Source organism: Myiozetetes cayanensis, unplaced genomic scaffold (assembly GCF_022539395.1).
Source record: "Myiozetetes cayanensis isolate MyiCay16 unplaced genomic scaffold, myiCay2020 scf5-8, whole genome shotgun sequence".
Taxonomy (NCBI): domain Eukaryota; kingdom Metazoa; phylum Chordata; class Aves; order Passeriformes; family Tyrannidae; genus Myiozetetes; species Myiozetetes cayanensis.
In genome coordinates, this window is record NW_026087742.1 from 88,486,455 (window position 1) to 88,505,808 (window position 19,354).

At 40.9% G+C, this 19,354-nt stretch overlaps 1 long non-coding RNA gene across 25 annotated transcripts in view; it reads right to left on the reverse strand.

Moving 5' to 3' along the window:
* The window catches only part of LOC126649776 (uncharacterized), a 63,094-nt gene that overhangs the window by 16,116 nt on the left and 27,624 nt on the right, over nucleotides 1-19,354 (reverse strand). For 12 of the 25 annotated variants that reach the window (XR_007631137.1, XR_007631144.1, XR_007631145.1 and 9 more), the window contains 5 exons: nucleotides 18,226-18,437; nucleotides 12,737-12,863; nucleotides 12,431-12,571; nucleotides 9,714-9,958; nucleotides 7,131-8,849 (listed from right to left, as the gene is read on the reverse strand). This is a non-coding gene — a long non-coding RNA (uncharacterized LOC126649776). Of the gene's footprint in view, nucleotides 1-7,130; nucleotides 8,850-9,713; nucleotides 9,959-10,325; nucleotides 10,361-12,430; nucleotides 12,572-12,736; nucleotides 12,864-18,225; nucleotides 18,438-19,354 lie in introns of those variants that run through there. The other 13 variants (XR_007631157.1, XR_007631156.1, XR_007631152.1 and 10 more) reach the window with 8 other exon arrangements.

The following is a 19,354-nucleotide window of genomic DNA, read 5'->3' on the forward strand; positions in this document are numbered from 1 at the left end:
TCAGTTGGGAGGAACATCTTAAAAGTTGCCTCCTACAGTTTATTCAGTTTCAACTTTGTACTGCACTACAAGGCCATTTGCTAAGATTTTGCTCATGCACTGTTAAGTGGGGTCTTAGTATATCACTACACTCAGTCAAAATATTGCAAGGTAAAAATAAGAATAGAATCATAGAATCATAGAATCATAGAATAGATTGGGTTGGAAAAGACCTCCAAGATCATCAAGTCCAACCTCTGATCCAACTCTAATTACTATATCATGGCACTAAGGGCCATGTCCAATCTCTTTTTAAAAACTTCCAGGGATGGTGAATCCACCACCTCTCTGGGCAGGCCGTTCCAATGCCTGATCACCCTCTCTGTAAAGAATTTCTTCCTAACCTCTAACCTAATCTTCCCCTGGCAGAGCTTGAGCCCATGTCCCCTTGTCCTGTTGTTGGTTGCCTGGGAGAAGAGACCAACCCCCTCCTGGCTATAACTTCCCTTCAGGTAGTTGAAGAGAGTGATGAGGTCACCTCTAAGCCTTCTCTTCTCCAGACAAAACAACCCCAGCTCCCTCAGCCTCTCCTCATAGGACTTGTGCTCAAGTCCCTTCACCAGCCTGGTTGCTCTTCTCTGGACCCGCTCCAGCACCTCAATGTCTTTCCTGAACTGAGGGGCCCAGAGCTGAACACAATACTCAAGGTGCGGCCTCACCAATGCAGAGTACAGGGGAAGGATCACTTCCCTGCTCCTGCTGGCCACACTGTTCCTGATGCAGGCCAGGATGCCATTGGCCTTCTTGGCCACCTGGGCACACTGCTGGCTCATGTTCAGCTTCTGTCAATCAGCACCCCCAGGTCCCTTTCCACCTGGCTGCTCTCCAGCCACTCTGTGCCCTGCAGGTTATGAAAATGAGACCAAGGAAGTAGCATTTCTATTCACACCAAGTAAAGCAGAAAATCTGGAAATCATTTCAGTAAAAACAGAGAAGAAATGGGATGTTTGAGAGGCATCGTCATTATTGTGGACTACAATAAAGGAAAAATATATATCAAATCAGAAGTAATTTCCTTAAATAAAAATGTTAATGAACCAAGACATTAACAATGAGATAATATCACCTTAGTGGTTTGGTCTAATGCAATTGCCTAAGCTCCTTCTGTAGTCAAGAGAGAGAAACTCCAGCAGTAACAGAGACTTATTTTCCTATGGCCATCTGAGATATCATCCTAAAACGGCCCTATGAAATAGCTGAACAGAGTGAGATCTGGAGGTGCCACCCACAGCTGACAGGGAAAGAAAAGAGTCACCTGAGACAAAACTGTCAATTCTAAGACAACTACAGAAAATTGTAATGAATCCTGCTCTGTGAATTCCCAAACTCTAGGAAACTAAGGGCCCAAATAATTTATACGCTTGTTTGTTTGTTTTTTTAATTTATATAACCAGATGTAATAGGGATGAACGTGCCTGTTTGCATCTTGACATAGATTTCACAGGCCAGAATTCAACTAGCTCCAGAATTATGAATCGTGAGACATATTTTGCATCAATTTAGGAAGGTTAGGAAGCTTAGGGTCTTTCATCTATTCGCAAAAGCCCATGAGAAATAAAGATGTTTGGTATTAGATTTTAATTCTTCATTTGAAATAAAAAAGTTGGTGAAATATGGATACCCAGCACCCCTTCTGAAAGCTAGGACAGCCTCGACAACAGCTTGAATACTTTTCTCATTGATGGATGAAGTCATGGAACTGGTTTCAGATATAGTTTCTGTCTGTGCCTTAGACAATTATAGCTAACATTGATCTCATATCCATACCATATAAAAGGGGTGTTTTTCTGTGTCTCAAATCAGACCTACATATCTTTAGTGACTGCGATACAAATTAAGCTAATATCTGGTGTTTGGTTTTATAAACAGACAAAGTAACTGTTATCAAAGTTTATTGAAATAAGTTCTGTGTGAAATAAGTAGTGTTTGTGAGCATGTGCTTTCAAAAAACTGACCTTCTTTTGAAATATCTGAAGGCCAGTCTATACTGACCAGAGAATAAAACAGGGCATGAAGAGTATTTCTGATGTTCTAGTTCTGTCCATCAAAATCATTAAAGACTGGATTTGCCATATGGCAGTTTCTGTCTTTCTCAAAACAGAAAGGGAGTGGGAAGAAACAGAAATAAAGATACACAAAAGAAAGAGCAGAAAATAGAAAGGATTGCCGCAGACCTTGAGCTTCCCTTTATCAAAGACAAAAGACCAAAGGGCTTTTCCCTTTTCTGAGGGCCAGACTGTGGCCTAGGATATTGGCCCTGCTCCTCCTGAGTTTTGGTGCTGAGCACCCAGCCTGCCCCTTTGGTGTGACATGCCAGGGGGTCCATTGCCATAGCACTAGGGGAGGGTCTCCTGCAGAACCAGTTCCTCACCTGAACATCTTCCTAGGGACAGAGTATCAGTGAGAATTCAACCCACCTGCAACAGATGTAGTGCAGAGGAATGGTATTGGGCTTAATAAACCAGCCAAATAAGATGTATTGAGAGTGACTGTAGTAATGTACAGAAATATCCTTCAGTGGAGCAGAGAGAGAAAACCAGTTGAGAGACAAGCCTCACATGTTAGGGAAAATTAATCTTAGGCTGGACCATGCATCAAAACACCACAGAGATCCCCACAAATCCCTATACAGTGGGTCAGGAGAAGAGTGCAACAAGCTAGCAGAGGAGTTAAATGAGTCTCTTGCATCATGTCTGCTGCTGAGAGTCATGTAGAAATTCCTGTGCCAAAGGCACTTTGCAAAGAAAATCAGAGTGTGGCCTTTATACAGACTGAAGTCTCTATGGAGGAAGTTGTAGAGTAACTTGAGAAACTCAAGTGCAGTAAATCACCACAACCGGATGGTGTTCATCTGGGAGTTCTGAGGGGAAATAAAGTGAGAAAAAGCTGAGATACTGACAAGGGGATGCCTTCTTCACTTGAAAAATGCAGCAGCACAAGAACCTATTATGTGTTGCCTGTATTCAAAAGGAGATGAGGAAAATCCTGAGAATAGCAGAGCTTTGAAGTTTGCCACAGTTTTAGGGAGCCCAAAAAACCAGTTCTGAACAGCAGCTCAAGAGAGAGTTTGTTGGAGAAGAACACCCCATGAGGGGTTCTTCAGTCTCCCAAACTAAGGCTGTTACAAGGGGGAAAAGTGACTCTGTGTAGGATTGTATTCCTTTGAAAAAACAGTGGAGAGCCTTCAGAAGGAAAATGCAATGACAGGGACTTCTCAGAGGAAGGTGACCAAATGATCCAAATATTCAAAACCATTAGCAGAGGTCACTTATAGGCAATTGTCAGAGAGAATGTTAAAAAATAAAACTGAGAAAAACACCTTGAAGGTGATTTGATCCTGTAATGAACTACAAGTCAGTCTTGAAGAAGTGAATATGGGAAGCATTTCTCTTTGTGTTGAGGAAGGGAGAGGTGAATACCCAGTAGTGGGTATCAGAACTAGTGGCATAACAAAGATCTGAATCCCAAATCCTAGTGCATTCAAATTAGCACATCCAGAATTCACCCCAGATCTGGATCCAAGTCACACATGTGGTTCCCATCCTCAAAGAGGACAAGCCAGTTCCTGAATCGAAACTCCTTGTGCTCTGAGGTTTGAATTCTACATATTTAAAGACTCCAGCCTACACAACAGTTGCATATGAAACATGGGGGGCGGGAGGAGTGCATATGTACACATAGCATGCAAAGGAAGCAATTAAATATAAACTCAAAACAATTTAAAAAGTGATTCACGGCAAAAAGTGCTCTGATGTAGAGTCTGCATTACGTATTTGCTCTTGACATTAACTTGCTGCAGCTTGCTGAAAGGGCAGAAGATTAAAATTATTAGGACAGTGGGAATTTTGCTGAGTTTGGTGAGTCCAGTTACAATCAAACATTTTAAAATATCTGTATCTACATGGCTTTGTACCCTTTTGATTTCTCTCCTAGTTTTTTCAGTTCCTGTAGGCCCAGTGTACTGAAGGTAAATCTGCTTCAGTTTTATTTCACTTTGTCTCTTGAATTCACTAGATTCTGAAAGCTTTCAAAGGAAGTCAGAGGTAGGAATTAGACAAAATATAGAAAGTGGGGCATTTCTGACTGGCTTGTGTGTTTTCAGAGTCTAAAAAGAAATATTTTTTTAAGCAAACTGTAGGAGGACTCATAAAAATAGATATTTACATTTACATACCGGGACAGATTCTCAGCTGCCATGGAGTAGTATTGCTCTATCTTCTTGCATAGACCTAACCCCACCCAGCACAGCCAAGAACTTGCCTCTCACACATGTACATATATGTGTGAAATATGTTTAGGATTCTGTATTTTTTTAAATGTACAGAAGCAGCTTCTCCCTCCAGATGTTTTTGCCTGTACATTGAGTTATGGGAGTTATAGCTCCTCTGTTTTTAACTGAGGGTGATGTCTTCAGGGAGGTAGGATGAGGAGGAAGGCTGAAATGCAATGAGAAGAATGCATCCACAAAGGAACTGTATGAACAGAGAATCCCAGAGGGTAAGGTGGGGGAGAGAAACAGGAAAGAAAACGATGTCCCACATAGCCATGATGTGGTCTAAGGGCATTACTTCTTGGCAACAACTGAAAACCAAGCAACATGTGCATTCACAGCAATGGGAAGTTAAACTGTGATTGATCAGCAACCGTGACTTCTGGAAAATACTTCAGGTGTTTTCTGCTAGGTAGCAGGAATAGCGGGAGACCTGCTATTGGGAGCAAGGTGGAGACAAAGCAGCTCTGCCCTCAGCTGTGCTGTTGCTGGAGTCACGTAACACAGGACAGAGAGTAGGTGTCACATCAGATAGTGCTAATGGGTGCCAACAGTTACCTTCACTCCTTCCCTCTCAGTCTCTCTCTGCACAAGAGTCAAGTGAATATCGATGTAGAACAATTGTGTATGACTTTGCTTCTGCCCACACAGTGGGACCCTGGTAGTAATTCAGACTGTACTGGACTCTGGACACATAATGTACACTGAATATCCATAATAAATAATAATTAACACAGTAGGGGGCAGCAGCCAGCTGTGGAGGAAAAGTAGGACCAGCTGCTGGAAGAGAAATAGGCACTGGCTGAGCATGCAAGCTGGGCACTGGGGAGGGCGAGAGGGCCATGGCTGGGAGCCAGTGGCAGCTTACTGCCAAGAAGAGGGAGATAAAAGCACAAAAGAGGTTCACCAGAGGGAGCTGCCCCTGGCCACCCCTCAGCAATCGGTAACGGCCCTGATCCAGGAGGGAAGGCTGATGGCAAACAGGAGCATCGCCAGACTGAGTGCAAGGCCAACACTGCTCACACATACCATGTTGGAGCTAACAGGACGTGTGTCTGTAAGCCAAGCAAGCCTGCTGCAGGGAAGCAGCCCTGCACAGGCCTCTGGCTTGCAGGAGACCTACAGCTCCTCCAGAAATGAGCGCAGACCCATCCTGTTCCCCTCAACATCTCCCCCGAATGCAACTCCAACTAAAGCAGGGTCAACACTTCAGAAAAGAGTGCAGCTCCACAAGAGACTGGGTACCCAGTCAGTGTTTTGCTGAAGCCTCCTGATGCTCATGTCTCCTTAATTTCATTTACAGAGAAGTGTCCTGGTAGTTTTGAAGATCCCCAAAAAGCAGCACTATTACTAGTATGAATTCCCCTGAAGATCTGACGAGTAGTGCTTGGTGTCCCCAGGTGATAAGGCAAATAAAAACCTGCTTTTGAATACAATGCACACACTTAGCAGTCCAGTAATCCAGTACAACTAAAATTTATCTTAGCTTTAAAATATTTTTATAAGTACTCTGAAAAGTAATTTCTAAGATCAAATCAGTTCACCAGTCTCATTTTCACAGCACTGTTCATGGTGTGCTCCCCACATACTGGCTACTAAGCAAAGTCAATAGCATCAGTAACCTCCTCTACTTGCCCCATATGGAATACTTAACTATTTCAGCAGCATAGCATAACAATTAATTAGTGCATGTTCTCTGTAGTAATTATAAAAATGTGGCACATTTCACTTGAATTAGCTTAGTGAAATTTAGCTTTGTTTATGTTCATGTCTTACCTTCAAGTACACTTCCCGTGCTTGGGTATTTTTCACTGAGTTCAAATGCAAACAGATAAACCTGTTTGCTTCTCCCTCCAAAGTAGGAGTATGTTTATTTACAGATTCTATATACATCCACCAGGAAAAGTCACACACGACAACAGAAGTTTGGTTGTTTTGTGAGTTTTTTTGCTATGTTCCTAGTTGGCTGAACATGGTGGGTAAGATGTGGGTGATGTTAAAGGGAAGCCGCTTTTCCTCCATTTCTCAACAGAGAGGCTGAGGGGTTTTTCAGTTTCACTAAAAAGAAAGAGCTACTATCTGAGTCTCAGTTTATGTAGCCCACAAGAGAACTCGACAGAGGACATCTCAGACAAATAGGGTACAGCATCGGGGAGAAACATCCATAATTTTTGCAGGTAGTGGACAAGCATAATCCATGTATGAGCTCAAATGCAAATTCATGGTCAACAAAGAGCCTATATGTTGAATATATATACAGTTCAACCATAAAGAAGCAAATTCTTTCTGAATAACTTACATCTGAACATCTGACCTTAAGAACCAACCTCAGCTAAATGCTGGCAAACACCAAGATTTGGAAGGAAGCTGGGGGTGTTGCACTATTTTGAAAGCTCTGTTTTGAACCAGCTGTCATTACGAATGTCTGCTGGTACCCCATCTTAGCATACAGCCTGTCACTGTTGAGCATAATGAGAATGAGCCAATGGAGTGTATTGAGCTATGCTTTCTTTCATGTCCTTGTAGCTCAAATTATCCCTTCACACAGCCATAACAGGTAAACTTTGAATCTATTTGTGCCACCTTCTAATTGGTTCTGTTTAATTCGTGCATATGTCTATGTGTATTTGTATATACATATATACATGTATACATATTTATATGCATATATGTACAATTGGACATCATTATTAAAAGTAAATATGCATATTGTCACAGATTATTGCTATGTTCATCACAGATTCTTAGAGTAGTTGGCTTTATTATACAATTAAACCATATAAATTTATTGCCTTCTTTAGAATAAATAAGGAACACAGGATTCATTGTACCATTCAATTTTAATGGCTTGGACTTCTCAGCACCCACATGAAAACAAGGAAACATATATTGCAATAGTCAGTATAATTATTTCAGCAAGGAGCATCCGTCCCACACTCCTAGAAATATGAGATTCAGCATCACGAGATTCTAGAATTATGTCATCAGCTGCACGAGTTTCACAGCTTATCTCTCTGGTTTTATGTTACAGAAGTAAACTCCAACAAAAATGTATAACACTGCCAATTTAACAGCACATTCATGTTAATACTAGCTGTAAGGATTTAAAAAAGGTGAATAGGATCAGCATTTCTATACATATGTGTGCACTTACATATATATAAGCATACACACACGCACATATAAATGCAAACGTATATGTGTGCACTATATATATATATATACACTGTATTTAGAGGTCGATTCCAAGTATATTAAACTTGAAAACAATGTTCCATACAGTTGAGCAATTTAAAGAAGTCCCTGCTGGCACATGGAGGAAGATCAAGCTAGTTGATATCATTAAACACCATTGGATGAAGCCGCGGTAGCTGAAACGTTCCTTAATGAGAATTTAAAGACAGCAGATTAAAATTATATTCCTCCAATCCAACAGAATACTAAGGTAAAGACAATCCATTACAATCAAGATCACATTTAGCACTAAAGGAGTGTTGTTTGTAGATCAGAATTTATTGCCTGAAGTGAACAGCTAGGCTTGTGACTATGTATATAATTACTTGCTACAACGTACTATCCTACAGTACTATAGCAGACATAGCTATGGAAGACGATGTCTTCCGTAATTTTAGAATGTGACGCCCATGACCAAGAACTAGAAAATCTCAAAAACAGCAACAAAGGTCTTTTTATCTGTACTATTCTGTCTTTTTTACATTGTAAGAAATAAAACAACTCCATAATGACATGCATTTGCTTTTTGAACTACTAAGTCAACTGTTTCAGTTGGATGTTGTTGGCCAATAGAGTAAGTGGTACCAAGGAAGTGGTTTGAGCACTGTACCTGTGTGCCTGTTCAGAGTGCTGGCAGCTTTCCTCTGGGCACATCAGGAAGGATTTTCAGTGAGGAGACACAAAGAGTGCTCAGCACTACATCATATCTGTTGTTAGTTTAGAGAAACGTATCACATCTTTAGAATCTCACAGCTAAAAAAGATACTGACAGGCAGTACTGTGACTAGAATACATGAAGAGTAACAAGGAAACTGAAAGGACTTCTAGGTTAGGGAAGATTAAGTGAGCCAAATATCTATGGGTTGGTTTCATGTTAAACACAATAGTACACTAGTTAAAAGATATCAATGAAGGAAAGAAGGAAATTTGCAAAGGTTATAAAAAGAAGAAATATGATGAGGTTAAGAAAGGAAAAAAACTCCTGATAAAAGATACTGTAGGTCGCACAACCTCTCCCTAAAGACATGACATCACTAGTGCATTTAATCTAGGCACAAAAAAAACCCACAAAAATATACCATAAGAAACAATTTCATTGCGACAGGGAGCTGTATTGGATGACCTAAAAGGTACATTGCTAATTGGTGTGCACCTGTTATCTGTGATTTTCCTTGCTTGTATGGCCAACTCATCATTACTTGTGTGTATTCTGTTTCTCTGGGTCCAATCCAACTCATGCTGTAGCCAACAGAAGTTTCCAACAGGAGCAACAGGACCTCAATGTCTTTTCCATGTCTTTGCAGTTCTAAAAAGAAAAGGATTAAAAAAACCCACACTACTCTGCAAGAACTATTACTGCATTCGCTATATGAATGTATATGCAACTAAACTAGATTGTTCCCCAAGTACTTTTTGGATATTTCAACCTGTGTTTATCCTTAGAGATATCTGGGGAAATGTGCATTTACTTTCAGTGTAGCTAAAATGTTTGCTAGGGAAGAAAATTAGAGTTCATCTAAAAATAACTTCTGATGAAAAACTACTTTGGTCATGGAAGGATAAAGAAAATTCTCTACACAGAACTGAAAAAATGTATTACACAGAAATGGTAGAGCTCTTTCTGTTGCTAAAGCAGTAACGCAACTGATGAAAAAAACTAACAGTGAATTCTGAACTCAAGTTAGTTTTCAAATACTTGTACCAAATGTCTTAGTGTATATATAATCAAATAGTGCTTAAAATCCAGTTTGCTTGCAGGTAGGGAATCACTATTTTGTAGCAGTTCAGTGTTGGCCCCTTGAGAGACACAAATTTCTGTGTAAGTGGGGCTGAATGTTCAGGGGTCAGGGTTGTGTGCTAGTGTTGTCCACATATCTAGCAGCTGGTATTGTAAATCTTTAGAGTAGAATTTCTTGAAAATACTAAACAGACTTTTTGGTAGCTGGTATTGAGCCTGTGGCTATACTGCTTCAGGCTATGATCTTGTCAGCTTTTACAAGATAAGTAGGGTCAGGCAGGGTCACCACTTGGATTGGTAATTCTAAGGAAAGGCAGTAGCTGCAGGAAGTATCTTAGGCAATAGAATGGCTGTAACCGTTTTCCCTGAGCCTTTTCTAATACCCTGATGAAGGTATAACACCAAGCTGTGACATGAGAGCAAGATTCTTACCCTCTGCAATCATCAAGTGCCTCATTTTCAAAGGGGTCTTCCTCTGACCTGGCGTGGAGGTGTGTGGTACAGTAAATGGGAGACTGCAGAAGTCAGGTACTGCTTGCACATGTGCACGGTCCTGGTTGAACAGCATGTAAATATATGGCTCCAGTATGTTTCATCAGGAAGAAGGTACAGGTGAATGACATTTCTGACGTCTTTGAGGATGCTGCCAGCTCAATATTAGGTCTTTGTCTGCATTTCTAAGACAAAAGACAAGTCTATTGAGTCAAGACCTTACACACCAACTTTCAGTCTCACACATTTCTACAGTAAGTATAGAAGGGCTGATAATTAAATTCTTGCCCGATAGTCTACATTGCCAAGAATTTTAAATTGTAAGTTAACCAATTTCTCCTCTAAAGTTCAGACAATAAATAAAATTCTATGTGAAAAATGAAGCCTTTTATTCCTTTGTTAAATGTGATCAGAGTAAACTACAGATGTTAAAAGGCACTGAAGTTCAAAGAATTAAAAGAATCTTATGGGGTTTGTACAAAGATAAGAGTTTTAGAGAATAATATAGAAAATATTATAATGCTATTATATAAATCAGTGGCATATCCTCACTTTGAATACTGTCTTCAAACTTGGTCACCTCATTCCTGAAAAAAGAAAGTGGAAATAGAACAAGTCCAAGGTATGATAATAAAAATGATAAAAGTCAAAAGGATGGGAAATTTCTTGAGAAAAGTTAAAGAACATAAGTGTTATCTTGTCTCTCAGGAAGATTTATCCTCATGGGACATTCATAGATATGGAATTTAGGGACATGGTTTAGTGGTGGAATTGGTAGTGTTAGGTTGATGGTTGGACTCCACAATCTTAGACGTCTTCAATCATTCTATGATTCAAATCATACATGAACTGAATGAACCCCCTTCATAAAATTTGAACACGTGCTGTTGTCTGATTTAATCTAGATGTCATCCTTGGACCCCAGCAGTTCTTCTGGAAGGCTCTGGGCCCTTGCATGAATCAGACTTTCAGCCACTGAAGGCCAATCTGACCCATGGACAGTGGACAGAAGACAGGGTTAAGTAACACCTTTTTTTGTATATTAAATCATACGATCCTAAAATGGTTAGGGTTGGAAGGGACCTTAAGCTCTAGTTCCAAGCTGGCACCATGAGTAAGGGTGCCTTGCACTAGACTGAGTTACTCAGAGCTCCAAGCAACCTGGCCTTGAACACTTTCAGGGATGGGGAGTCCACAACATCTCTGGGCAGCCTGTTCCAGTGCCTCACCACCGCCACAGTAAGGAATTTCTTCCTAATATCTAATCTAAATCTAATCTTCTTCAGTTTAAGGCCATTATCCCTTGTTCTGTCACTATAGGAAAAGTGAAAACTCCTTTTCCAGGGACTTGACCGTATCCCTGACTTACTTTTTTGGTCTTTAGAAACTTTGCTTTTCCCTACCTTTCTCTAAAACTTCTGAAAGTCACAGGTGATTGAAAGGTACAAATCCATTGACTTGACTGGCAACCTTTTCAGTTAAATCACTTGTCTTCCTCAAAAATGTGCCTTTTGTCTATTAAAATATTCTGAGCCCCGAAGAACTTGCACAGTGTCCCTCACTTTGTGTGATGGGATCTCCAGGCTTCGTCAGAGTTCTATTTAAGAATGACTATAATACAAATAACATTTCATCCTCGTGATCTTCAAACTTAATTAGCAGCAAAGGAAAAAAAATCTTTCCTATCCTGCAAGGTGAAACGAAAAGGTATTGAATTTCAAACGGATAGGAGGTATTGCTTTTCCAAACAATGTACAGTTAATTAATGGAACTTGTTGCTGCACAGTTAGTACTGAGAGAAATAACATAGTATTTGTAAACAAGGAGACATTTTTAGGCATAAAAGCAAATCTTCACACGAAGTTCAGGTTGGGTTAAATTCAGTAGTGTGCATTAAGCAGAAGATAAGATTAGATGACAATAGTGGTTGATCCTAGCCTTAAAAAATCTGTTAGTTTTGCGTAGATGCTGTTATGTAATAATGTCTAATGACTTAGGTGGTTCATGGTGTGTGCCAGTCAATAGACATTGTCAAGACAGTACCTTCATCCATGGTAAACCGTGACACTGTTAAATGCACAATGAGGAGGGAGAATCTCCTTATATATGGTCTAGTATTGCTCTCTGTCAAAATTTAGGCATCTTGACCAATGCCAGGGGCTGCTAAGGAGCAGCTGGGAAGGCCCACTACTCTCAGAGTAACTGCAGAGCATCATTAAACATCTACATATGAGAAACAAGGGGCTCTCTGATCTACTGATGAATTATCAGGGCATGTATGGATTCCTTCACTGGCCCTTCAGAGGATCAGGAAAATCTAGGAGGTTTTTCAAACTAGTGGCTATAACATCTCTTTCTAGATCTGGAAAAATCCTTTCACCTCCAGTCCTGTGTGGGAACCCTGGAGGCAACAGCCATACTCATGTTAGTATGGTGTGTCTTCAGCCCTGCCTGCAGATCAGGAAAAAGCAGACCAAGGTTAGTAAGGTCTCGGGCAGAAAAGATTTGGAGAAAGGTGAGGAAATCAAAGCTCAATGGCTGCAGTTAGCTATATCTTTGGATTTGTGTGACAGTACACACGGGATTCCTAGTGCCCCTTTACCCAGACCAGCACCCCTTCAGAGAATCCCCAGTCCCCTTCTAAACCCCAGACCTACCCAGAGAAACCTGTGGAGACAGAAAGTCCATCCTCAGCTGCCCACGGATGAGTTGTATATCTGAACCTCAGAAGCAGGACAACATTCCCCATGGGCATGTGTGTTCTGTGGTGTCTCTGGTACTCTTCTAATTCAGACATCCTAAGGTGGGGACAGAAGCCAGGAGATCTCATTTGCCCTGAGAAATGTTACCTTATTGTGGTGATGCATGATAGATATCTGATTTGTCTCTGAACTGCTAAGAATATGTTAATGTTAACAAGGTACCGAGAGAATAGAGGCCCTTTTTTCCATGATTGCACTTACCTACAGCTTCAGTCATCTTACAGGCCTCACAAGAAATCAAGGAGGATGTCTTCTAGAGAATAGCTGTTCTGGAGTCATTTCAGTTAAGGGACGTTGTTTCAGTCTTGTGCGTTGAAAAAGTTATCTACTGGTGGGGAAAAGAAAAGGAAAAGAAAAAGAAAAGGAGCAAATCAACTCCTTACACCAGTAGTTTCACTAGCAAGCTGTACTTTTACATAGAGTCAGAACAGGCACATAAAGTAAGCACAAAATGCACATGCAGTTGTAATTCCAGGATGTTTGTAATGGCAAGTTAGATTGTAAATTATTTCTTTGGAGGGCAGAAAGCACAGTGAAAATAATGTATATTATTCATAAAAATGATTGTCCTGTTCACTTGTATACTTCTGCAATTTATTCTGTAACAGCTTTTTACTTCAAAGAAATCACTAGCTAATGACATCTCAAACTTAAAAAAATCCACTTATTCACAACCCTGTCCCTGAGGGAATTCCTGCATGTTATCAGAAATTTTTCCAAAGATCATTAACAGATATTACAAACCAATTGAAACTGAGTATTTTCTTTGCAAATTACTTTTAACTTTAGAGCTATTGAAAAAAGGCATTGAGTGATTTAATTTACTTAATCTGTCTACAGATTGCAGCTATGTGCGTATCCTGTGATTGCATTTCCAACAAAAAGCATATATAACTATCCCTAATAGGGATATTTTTCTAAATTATCATACAAGATCAGTAAGATCTCTGCAGATATTAATGTTTACTTTTTCATTTAGAAAATTGCACTCTAGAAAGAAATGGGCATCTTTATTCTGTTGTTATTTTAGAAATAATAGCACACTATAATACTTATTTTACCTGCTATTTTAATTAAAACTCCAATAATCATCACATCCTTTGAGGATATGTTCTACTGATTTTTCTGAAAAATCACTGTATTTTCATTAGGCTGAGAAGACAATGTTTAAGAAACACCTTACACAGCAATGAGTATACCAAAAGCGATCCTCTATCTTGCACCAATCCAAAACAAAAAGCTAATTCAGCAGAATAGGGCTGGAGATTGTATCTTATTCTCCACCTTATTGCCTTAAACTCCTCCCAGAGAACCTTATGCATTTCAGCACCACTTCCGTGGGAAGTATGGAAAATCTCTTCCCCCAGGAATATTTAGCTCGTAGCTTCCTAGCAAGGGTTCCTGCTCTCATTGCAGATAAGAGATAAGGGCTTGGGTGGACTTTGAAGATATTTACTTTGAATGACAGTGAACACGGCTGCTGTACTTTTTATACTGCTCAGTCCTGATCCTGTGTTACACGTGCTTTGCCAGGACATTCTCTGTAGACATGTGGGCAAAGCATGGATAGTTCGAGGAGGTGAATCAGGATTAACAGTTGGGAAGTTCAACTCAGCTGAGCTGGTGACTGGTCAGAGGCAGGAGCAGAACATGGATTTTAGACGTCTTAAGATCCTTCTTATCAAAAATTAAGGTTAACTTGCGTGTGGGTTGGGAATCTACGCTTGGACATCCATATCCCACATGAGTCTCAGTCATCCTTTTTTGTGGCTTTGGGTCCAGAGACAGCTATTCAGAGAGGGACCCAGATTTTTCACTGAAAAATTTTCATATCTTCCTTTAAGTGGTGGGAGAAGTGTGCAGGAAGGGTGACAAAATTTTGCAGGTGGTGGTACCTTCCTCAAATACTCTGCATCTTCCCATCAACTTGGTCAGAGGTCTGCAACCAGTCTAAAGACTTCTCCATTCCCAGTACTATTTAACTCTCACTATCCTGCTGTCTTCCTTTCCTGAGTTACCATAGAAATATCACATAATGAAAAGATATTTTTTTGCCAGTGAATCAAACTTCATGGGGTCAATTTACTTAAGCAAATTTTGAAACTGTGTCAGTAGCTCAAAAAAATTACTCCCTGAGCTATCTGAGGTCCTGGTTTGTCCTGCAAATATTGAGAGGCCGTAAATCTTTACAGAGGTCCCACATCATCAGTTTGGCAGCTTGTGTCTATCCACCAATTTATGGTGGTATGTTGGCATGAGAAAGAAGATGAAATGGCTGCTACTGAGCAATTAGTATCTGCACAGGTTATTGGCTTGGTTTTAACCCACACTGCACTCAGATAAGTGCAGTGAGAGAGTATTATGTTCTTCTTTCCCAATAAAGATGCACCTCTCAAATTTTTCCAATTCCTGCTCTTCATTCACCCCCATGACCTGCTCAAGACACTCCTCTAGTTATGATCTGAACCCCTAGTTTACAGTCATAATAGCATTGCTACTGTCAGTAGCTGCTTCTGTGAAAGCTAACTGCATTTTACAGTCCCCTCTTTTTAGATGTGTCTGCCCCACCCTTCTGCCACACATGCACAACTGGTATTGGAGTGTTCATTCATATGGGCATATGGAAAGCCAGAGCCCTAACACATTTGCTAGTTGCTCTCCCTTCTCACTAGCAGTGCAATCTCTTGTGCAAACCCAGCCTCAGGATGAGTCAGTTCAACACCGCATTCTCCCTCCCTCCCCTCCCTGTCTTCCCCCTCCCAGGTGTCTTGTGTTGCTTCTGCTTTAATACAACCAGCTGCCTGGTGCTCTGGGCTCCTTCCACGGCTCCTTCTACATGGAGACTTGTGACAGAAGCCACCACCATGACTCTGTCAGGGGTGACCTGGACTTTCCACCTGCCAGCATCGGGTGCTGTGCCATCAGCTGCCAAACTGGCACGGCTCCACCGGCTGCGGCAGCTGAGCGTTTCTCTTGTCACTCAACCCAGGACATCTCCATGGATTCTGATAACACATCTGCTAATTAATGCCAGTTGTGATCATTGGTCAGATCCTCATCTGGGATAAATTGAAATAGGTCCATTTAAGCCTGTGACAATTAGTGGCAGCTTAGAGCTGACCCGGTGCTTTTCTCTATAACATGAATATATGTCTTGTTGAAAATGAATAAAACTCACCAAAAAAATTGCATAAAAACTATCAAATGAACAGCAAACGAAATGATTGCCAGTAACTCCGAGACCAGGCCAAATTACAGCGGTGACAAAGTGATAATCGCAGGTATGTTAACAATTTTCTGAGCTGTCCAGGCTCCTTATAATAAAAATAATAATAATAATAGACATGCTTCTGGATACATTCATCCTTCTGCAAACAAAGAGTTTGTCTTTAAAAAAAACATACTATCAGGAAATTTAAATGTGATTCTGCTAACTTGTAAGCAGAGTGTTTTACATTATAACAATAGAACTGATAAAATCTATTCTTTAATTCAGTTTTTAAGACCTATAAGCCCAAGAATTTTCTTGGAGGTCTTTTTCTGCCATTTGTCAAAATTTCATTTCAATTAATACTTCCACCCTGTTAGGTTGTATTGCCAATCCTCCCAACCATAAAAAACAGAGATGTAGTAAGTATTGAATCCTAAACAGAGGTAAGTAAGGCATCCTGAAAAGAAAGAAAAAGTTTGATAGGTTGTGTCAAAAGGAACCGCTGTTATAATTTATTATTTGTTAAGCAGTGACAATATGCTCAGTTCTGCTGATTAAGTTTTTTTGAGCAAGTTCTACTGATTATCTTCTGAGGGCAACACACTTTACTACAAAGAAGATATGTGACAGCTATCAAGACTTTTGCTTTCAAGACTCACTTAGTAAAACAATTACATGCCAGTTATGCAGGTTTTATGGAAAAAAAAAGAAAGAGAAAATGCATAAACTGAGTAAATATCATGACTTTTGTGTTCACTAATTTTCCTACTCTAGATCTCTCACTTCAGTACTGTCTGACAACCTCAAAGTTACACTGAGATTTGAGGAAGATCTAAAGCCTCATCCCTGCTTATCTTCAGTTTTTAAGCATCATACTATATCAGAAGCAACCACACAGGCTGTATCGTTAGGATCTGTCTTTGGATCTGAGACTCACTCCCTGGGAAGGGTAGAGTTGGCTGAATGGGGCCAACCTGAGACAGACAAAAATCTGAGCAGTTCCAGACTCACACATACATTTCCTTCACGCCACAAAGACAGAGCTAGCCAGTGTTCTACTCGTAGGTGGTGACCTGACCTTAGAAAGACTTTTGGAGATGCAGGTGCCACAGGGCAGCATCTTTCATATCCTGCTGGGTTCTTGCTAGGCTGTCAGGGCTGTTTCTCTAGCAGACCTACTGTTAAGTCTCTCAGCCCTGAGACACAAGCACATTTTTAGAGGGCACCTAGGAGCCAGGGATGTTGGGTTTCTGCTGGTTTAGAGCCATTGCAGCTATTCTATTTCTGAGAGTCCAGGTGAACTTTTCACTGGTTTGTATCTACTTCAGCGTGTAAAGGAAACAGTTTTTTTCTCCACCTTTACACTTACATCATTTGTGTACAGCTTACCTCCTGGGTGGCTGATTACCCAAAACAGGCATTTGATGGCAAAGTAATGTGCATGCATCTGTGTGTACTCACAAAGGGGTGGGGCTGAGGACTGCTCTAGGAAACCTCTGGCCACATTTGCATGTCAGGAGGGTGCCAAAGAGGCATTGTCCCTTGCCCCAGCCAGGCAACACCTATAGGCTTTCAAACCACAACGGTACCAGAGTTCCAGCTGCGCAGATGATCTTAGAAGAAAAATTTCCTTTTGTCTGCTGCTATCCTTTAGCCTACACACTTCTCTAAATCCCACCAGCATGCTTTTTTTTTTATTGTCACTGACAGAGAGAAGTGAATTCTTATATAAATCCTTTGTGTGAAGATCAAACTGCGCCATGTAGAACTATTATTTTTTTAGGGGAAAATCTGCCCTAAAATAATCATTCCGTGTTATCCTCACAGAGCGTCTGTGCTGCCTTTTAAAATGCATTCAAGGCCACCCTCAAGACCAGACAGTGCTGGCAGGCAGTGAGCTGCAGCTGAAGTCTCTGTACATGCGGGGAGGGCAGACCATGGGCAGCCCAGGGCAGGATTGGGGTCAGGGGCAATGCAGCTGGAAGAGACCGTAATCTGAGTTGCTCCGTGCAGACAATGTCAGCCTTTGTACTGATAGAAACTTGTGGGGCAACGTGGGAGCTGGGCTGGGTCATGTGGAAAAGGTGTTTCTTTACCTAGTCAGCTTGGACTCCTCAAACATCCAGCTGGCAGACCCCGAGGTTTCAGTTAAATCTTGTAAGTTAACATTAGTTTGCTAATAGACCAAGAAATGGGGGATTTGATTGAGAAAACATAGCCTTTCATTCATAAACTTGGAAACCCTTGTAATGGAAGGAGAATCAGTAAAAATGATCAACTGATAACAGTACTACTGGGAAATCCTATTAAAAAAAAATTAAGGAAGAAAACCCCCAAACAGTAGTACAACAACAGTTTTAGGATCAATTTCAGTGCTGCTTGATGTTTCACTATTTAACAATTTGATTACCAGCTAGAAAAATTATCAGGTATTAGGTAGAGTGAAGCCCCCCAAGCACGGAGGATTAGTATGACTCACTGTAGCAGCTTATCCTTGGGAAGCCTCCCTCTCTTCCTCCTTCATCTTTCTCTTCTTCTTTCTCGCTTCCTGTGCTCCCAATTGCCTTGAATACAATACAGGCAGAGTTTTACAGCCAGCTCTAATTTTCCCAGAAGGTGCAGCTCTTAAAAAACAGCACAAGTTCTTTTACTCAGGACCGTAAAAATGGACTTGCACTCCAAGGAAAGCATCTAAAAGACAGATGAACCAATTCTATTAAAATAAAAACATCCTACCTCTGTCCATCCCCCAGCAAAGTTTATGCCAAAGCTGGAACTAAACCCTAATCTAGCCTATATTAAAGTGGAGAAAAATCAACTTCCTTTCACTCCCCTATTCATTTTCCACCACTGCAATTTACTAAATTTCAGGCAAGCCCATGACCAAGAACAACAGGGCCAAAAGGGGCTGGATGTGCCATATTCCTGGCCCAAATGGAAGCAGGAAATACTAAACATCTTTCATGGAAGCCTGTTCTCATCAGGTTTATAGCCCAGCTTTTTCCATCAAAAGCAGCAAGAAGAGTGCACAGTTCAGAAATGCATCCAAGCATATGGGAGTCTATCTACACTAATCCTCCTTTTGAGCTTCATCCAGCACTAAATCAGAGCCACACCGGAGAGAGGAATAATGCAGTAACTTGTGGAAAAAGCATGGCTCTTCTCTATTAAAATAGGGAAAATCAAACATGACTCTCTTTTCTCCTTAAAAATTGTTGGAGGAATACCAACAGCATTAAGCATGGCAGAGACTGGGGAAAAAAAAAAATAGGTCGGGTGCCACTGCAACTTGACTGCCTGAGACTATAGAACCCCGTGCACAGCAGGCTACATGCTCAGGGCAGTCATTGCTGGGAAAGCACCAACAGCAGCCTTGGAAGAGTAACATGGTAACTATACAGATGACAAAACTCCTCTGCGAGGATACGGAAACACTTTTTTACAGAGTTAACCTGCACCATGATCAGAGTATTGTGGCTGCAGCCACCAACTCTCTAAGTCCTCTGAGAGTACCACTGCAAGAATTCAGGGGAGGGAGTGGTGCACAGCCTTATTTTCCCCACCAGAATACACGATGCTCTGTCTGTGGGAGAGAAAGGGCTTTGCTG